Raw genomic sequence first — 6,788 nt, 5'->3', positions numbered from 1 at the left:
CTCAAAAGCGGAACTCTAAGATATCGAAACACTTCTGACCACCACGTAAATAAGTTATTTTTCCCTTTCATAAAAGGGATGCCTTATCGTAGGGGTACAAAAGAGTTGAGTCGAGTTTGAGGCATGTCAAGCTCATGCTCAGCTCGTAATGATAGCAGCCGACTCACGAGCTCGAAGTAAAAACTCAGTATTTACTCGAGCTCGCCAGAGAAGGTATTAGTGGCCTAAGGAGTAGGAGGTGACGACAGGAGCTCACTGAAAAATGCATTGAAATGACTAGTGGTAGGCTAATCAAACCAGCTTGTGAGCCAATGAGGTGAGCAGGGACGAGCTCGAGCTCTTGCTTGTTTAATAAATGAGCTCAAGTTTGAGCTCGAGTTCGAGCCCGTGGCTCAATAAGCTCGTTAACAAGTTTACCAGAGAAGGTATTAGTAGCCTAAGGAGTAGGAGGCGACGACAGGAGATCACTGAAAAATGCATTGAAATGACTAGTGGTAGGCTAATCAAACCAGCTTGTGAGCCAACGAGGTGAGCAATGATGAGCTCGAGCTCTTGCTTGTTTAACAAATGAGCTCAAGTTTGAGCTCGAGCTCGAGCCCGTGGCTCAATAAGCTCGTTAACAAGTTTACCAGAGAAGGTATTAGTAGCCTAAGGAGTAGGAGGCGACGACACGAGCTCACTAAAAAATGCATTGAAATGACTAGTGATAGGCTAATTAAACCAGCTTGTGAGCCAACGAGGTGAGCAGGGACGAGCTCGAGCTCTTGCTTGTTTAATAAATGAGCTCAAGTTTGAGCTCGAGTTCGAGCCCGTGGCTCAATAAGCTCGTTAACAAGTTTACCAGAGAAGGTATTAGTAGCCTAAGGAGTAGGAGGCGACGACAGGAGATCACTGAAAAATGCATTGAAATGACTAGTGGTAGGCTAATCAAACCAGCTTGTGAGCCAACGAGGTGAGCAATGATGAGCTCGAGCTCTTGCTTGTTTAACAAATGAGCTCAAGTTTGAGCTCGAGCTCGAGCCCGTGGCTCAATAAGCTCGTTAACAAGTTTACCAGAGAAGGTATTAGTAGCCTAAGGAGTAGGAGGCGACGACACGAGCTCACTAAAAAATGCATTGAAATGACTAGTGATAGGCTAATTAAACCAGCTTGTGAGCCAACGAGGTGAGCAGGGACGAGCTCGAGCTCTTGCTTGTTTAATAAATGAGCTCAAGTTTGAGCTCGAGTTCGAGCCCGTGGCTCAATAAGCTCGTTAACAAGTTTACCAGAGAAGGTATTAGTAGCCTAAGGAGTAGGAGGCGACGACACGAGCTCACTAAAAAATGCATTGAAATGACTAGTGATAGGCTAATTAAACCAGCTTGTGAGCCAACCTCATCATAAAATAAAAGTAATATATATATATATATTACTTTTATTTTATGATGAGGACAATAAAAATTTTGATTGATTGTTGTTAATTTAATGTATCATAAATCAAATTCTATGAGTTTTGAGACTCATTTGAATAAAAATATTCTCTAAGTAATTTTTGTTCCATGAAGCATTCCCTTTCATCCTAATATTTATTTGGACATGTGAGACTTCCTTTATCATTAAGGAGCATCTCCTTCGATCCCGCCAAGAAATATAAATGCTTTGGGAATTGGGCATAGCACGAGTAGAAAATAAGGAAATATAGAATGAAGATTTATATACATGCCACTTGATTCCTTTGTATTTACATATTTGTCATTTTAGATATAAATTTTATATATTGTATTTAAATATAAATGATTTGTATTTACATATCTAAACTTCAATTTTTACATATTTGTCATTTTAGCTATACATGAAAATATGTATTTAACTTTTAATGTTAAAATAGTGATATTTTTTATGTGATATGTATTAGATATAAGTTATAAATATTAGATATGTAAATAAATAGGAACTAGGAGGTATGTAGGCAAATGCCACAATATAAAAATAATTGCATATAAGTGCTAAGAACAAGGAACCAATGGAAAGATAATAATGAGGAGGAAAAAATCAGTGAAAATTGTCTCACACCCATTGTTCTGAAAAAATATAAATAAATATAACAATGCACATGAGTAAACATGATAGAATATAATATATAAAAAATCTTATAGAAATTATATGATATAAACTAAAAAAAATATTGTTCTCAAAGTTGTTATTTTTCTCTAGTAAAATTTAGCAATTATTTTTTGCTAAAATATCTTATTTTTTTAATTAATATTTTTTGAGTGTACATCTGTTGCATTTAAGCTCTTAATATAGATTTTTAATAGACTGAAAATTCTTGTTTTTTTTCCCTACCAAATAAATCATGTATTATGATCTCCATCTTAGCAACCTAATATTTACATCAATCTTGAATAAAAGCCAGAATAAATTGAGGTTAGACCAATTCAAGCTTAAAGTGTCATAATTACTAAGTGGGTATATCCCCATATAATATATCAACATGGTTCACATATGCGCAGAAGGGGTTTTTTTTCTTGGTGGCTCTTCTCTTCTTCTTTTTTCAATTTCCAATGTTCCCCTCACTCTTCCACTTGCATCGGCCTTGTCTCTTTGTCTACCTAGTTGTAGCCCTATTTTTAAGGGCTTTGCCAAATATTCCTCCAAGTTCTTTCCTTTGATAGAACCACTACAACTCTATCAATTTTGGGTTCTTGCCTAAATGACAGTCATCTTTTGTGTTTTAAGATGAAATAGAGAAATTTCTTTCTACTCATGTTCCAAATATGCTAAATTTTCTCTTAGCTTTATTCCTAGTCATGACCAGGAGATCTCCTTTTTAGATGGGGAGATTGAAGAAGGAGCTCAAACATAAAGCTTATCTCTAATTGGATAAGCAATTCCTAAACAAATTTTCTATGATAATCTTTCATAAGTGGTGAACAATTGGGGAAATTGAAAGTTACTTTTTACTTTTATTATTTTACTTATGTTTTTTTCCTCTTCGACTTTAAGTACTTGAAGCATCAAGAAATGGTGAACAATGCAGTACCATGGCTTATAAATAGAAAACACCTTATTTTTAAAAAAGTGACACCAAACTTCTTTCTATAAAAAATATTAAGGATGATCTTATATGGGTGAAGCTCCCTAATCTTCTCATTTACTGTTAGGTAGAAGTCAACTTCTCTAAAATCATTTGTAAATTGATACTTCCCTAACTACAGATCTTCTTACTGTTGCTAAGTTTAGATTAAACTTCATAGTAAGAGTGTGAATCACCAAAATATCCTCCCTTTATTATAATGTCACCATTTCAAATAAAGGCAAAAGTATCCCTCATTTAATATATAAGTATGAAAGCCTCGTCCCTCTTTATCATGTGACAATACCTCTCATGACTCCTCCAATTTCCCTAAGTGTCTTAATTTTAAACCTTTCATAGTTATTAATGATGGATGTGGCAAAAGCTTTAACATAAATAGAGGAAAATTTATGATGAGTCAAAGAACTATTAATGATGTTTCCTTTTTAAGCCCATTACCAAGTAGCTCATGTTTGCTCTGGATATGGACATTACATATTATATGCTAGCTAATAGTACTGGTAATTTTTTCTCTTTTCTCTCATTCATCATCGTACCTGGATAAACTGCACATGCCACCACCGCTTGAAAAGATGAATCTATAATAACAAGTTGTCAAACAACATTATTGAGTATGGTTGCAACTGTATTTTCAAGAAAAGTATAATCTATTTTGATCTGTGCCCCGATCTTAAGAAACACATAATATTTTTTGACAACTTATTAGGGGCTTAAAAAGTCCTAGGGGGCTCGATTTGATCTTTTCTAGCACAAGCTATAGTCTTCAAGCAGAAGTTTCGATTAACAACCTAGGACAGGTCAAAAGTCCAAGGTGGATTCCCATCACCTTCTTCTTACAGGCTAAAAATGTCGAGTGGACACACTTCGACTGAGAGTCTAGGAAATTTTAACATTTGTAGTGCCAAACAACATCTCTACCCATACCTCTTGAAGATGAGTCCAGGAGGCAAGTTTCAATAGAAAGATATTAGTTGATACATACCTCAATAGAAAGACCCCTAGGGGGCCAGTAGTAGAAAGTATCTCCACCCATCCCTCTAGAAGATGAGACCAGGATGTTAGTCTAGATGGAAAGTTAGTAGTGGATAAATTCCTCACTAGAAAGACCCCTTGAGGGCAAATGGTGGACAGGGTCTCCACCCTTCACTCTAGAAGACGAGCCCATGAGGCAAGTCTTGATGGGAAGCTAGGCAAGTGGTTGATAGATTCTTCACTCAAAAAATCTCAGAAGGCAGCATGTCTTGGCAGGTGCATAAATATTTTTTATATAAAGCATATGTGCTAACTTTGATCTTTAACTTCTACATGTTTGAGAAACTGAAGAATCTTGAAAGGCACATACTGTTAAAGAGTTCTATGTTGCTATGTTGCTACTACGAAGATGAAAACATCAATAACAACTCAAAAAAGAAAATAAAAGTAACATAAAAAATAAAGTCAAAATTTTACTACATCAAGTAGAAGAATGACATGTAGACTTATACACCAATATGTACAAATGTCATATTTGGAGATTGAAAAGCTACAAAAACCAACACACACTGATACAAAAGTTACAACAAATTAGTAGAAGAAAATACATTGATCTACTATAACATTCTCATCATCATTAGAATGTCTGCTGCTTCACCTTTTTTTCTTCAAGAACTAACATTCTCACTTGAAAATCCTGTAAAGTCTCTGCATTTTGATCAAGGGGTTACTCACCTTAATGTGCTTTCCTAGGAGGAGACCGAACTTAAAGCTTAGTCTTCCAAGTCATTGAAGAAAAATTCATCTTATCTTTGAAGAGTGTCGACATCACCTCCTCAAATTTTTGACACTTTCACTAATTTTTCATGGGGACGGGATTCTTCAGATGCTAGTATCTCGAAGAAAAAAAAAACTCATCCAGAAAACACGAAATAAATGAAAAAAATCTCCTCTAAAAAACATGAAATCAACGAAAAAAAACCTCCTCTAGAAAATGCAACATTAGTGAAAAAAATATCTCTTCTGAAAAGTGTCATTGTATCGCAAAATCTCCTCTAAAAAATGCTACAACAGTGCAATAAATTTCCTCCAAAAAACACGGCAGTAGTGTAGAGGTTCCCCTCTGAAAAATGTGACAATAATGCTAAAATATCTCCTCCATAAAACATGGCAACAATGCAAGAAAACTTATACGGAAAGCACAAAGCACGACATTATTGTGAAAATCTCCTTTGGAAAGGGCAATAGAGAAAATATTCTCTAGAAAGCGAGATATCAACAAGGAAAATCTCCTCGGGAAGACATAATAGAAATGCAAAAAATCTCCTCTAAAAATACGAATACAGTGCATAAAATTTTCGTTAGAAGACATTGTTAAAACTCAGAATAATGTGGTGGAATACACACATTTTCATTAATATGAATAAGGTTATAAATAACCCTTACAATAATCTTGTAAAAGGAAAAATAATAAAAGGTAAATGATATGAAAGGAAGGGTATAACACTTAATATCTCTAATAATTAATTCGCATTAATTATTAGGAGATATAGGAAATAACATAAAATAGGGAAATAAATATCTCATTAATTCTAAGGAAAAAATTTATTTACAAGAATAAATTATTTCCTATCATAACTCTAATTCTAAGGAAATAATTTGTTTATAAGAATAAATTATTTCCTATCATAACTCTAATTCTAAGGAAATAATTTGTTTATAAGAATAAATTATTTCCTATCATAACTCCTAACAGTATGTATGTAACAAAAATGGCTGGTTGGCCATAAACATCTCAGTTACTTAAATTTGATGCCATAGTACATTTTGAAAGGGTATGTTAAAGTGAAATATTTGCATGCTCAAATGACTGATGAACATAGCCCAATCTTAAAAGAGTTTGTTAATGTAAGAAACATTGCTTCCTATATTATTTGACTAAGCTTTTGGGAAGGCCAGAAAATGCACACTTTGTCAAACTTTTTAATTAGGAAAAAGTATGATACATCAAATAAATTATTCATCACCTCAATAGCTACACAATCATTAAGAAACTCATTTTTATGAGTAATTGTTCAAGTTCCTAACATTATAATAGTTTAGGATCTACATGTTGAATTGCTTCAACAACATTCATAATTTTGATTATAGTTGGCATGAAAAAATTGACTTTATATGCCTCATAAAAGTCTTAATTGATTAATTAACATCCATCATTTTATTGCTTTTGCGAAAAAAATATGAATGAAAGTTTGTTTCAGATCAAATTGCCCTCTCTTTTAAACATTTATTACTTATTGGAAGCGTGACATAAAGGAAATTGATCATTTGGATCACATTTGACCTATGTTAAAACTTAACTTGATCCTGATTTGAATATGCTAATCGAACGAATTTAAATGGGCAAAGCATACAACAAATGATGAGGACCCTAATGCATGCATGATGGGCAAAAATGTTCATGGGAGGCTATTTTCTAACTAACACAAACAAAGTAAAAATGTTACATTGACTAGTTAAATACACAAATGGGGCATCTATATACATTCCCTTCAATTTGTATGTATTTATAAATTCTTTAATTGAACTTCATATTTACATATATAAAACTCAAAATTTAAATATCACATCAAAAATATCATTATTATTTGCTTTTTAAAAGTAAAATATACATTTTCATGTATAGACTTACGACAATAAAGTGTGTGTTTATATATATATATATATATACTAGTCTTCG

This window comes from Phalaenopsis equestris, unplaced genomic scaffold (genome assembly GCF_001263595.1).
Source record: "Phalaenopsis equestris unplaced genomic scaffold, ASM126359v1 Scaffold000301, whole genome shotgun sequence".
NCBI classification, from domain to species: Eukaryota; Viridiplantae; Streptophyta; class Magnoliopsida; order Asparagales; family Orchidaceae; genus Phalaenopsis; species Phalaenopsis equestris.
The sequence above is the reverse complement of the archived record's forward strand: the minus strand, read 5'-3'. Positions refer to the sequence as shown.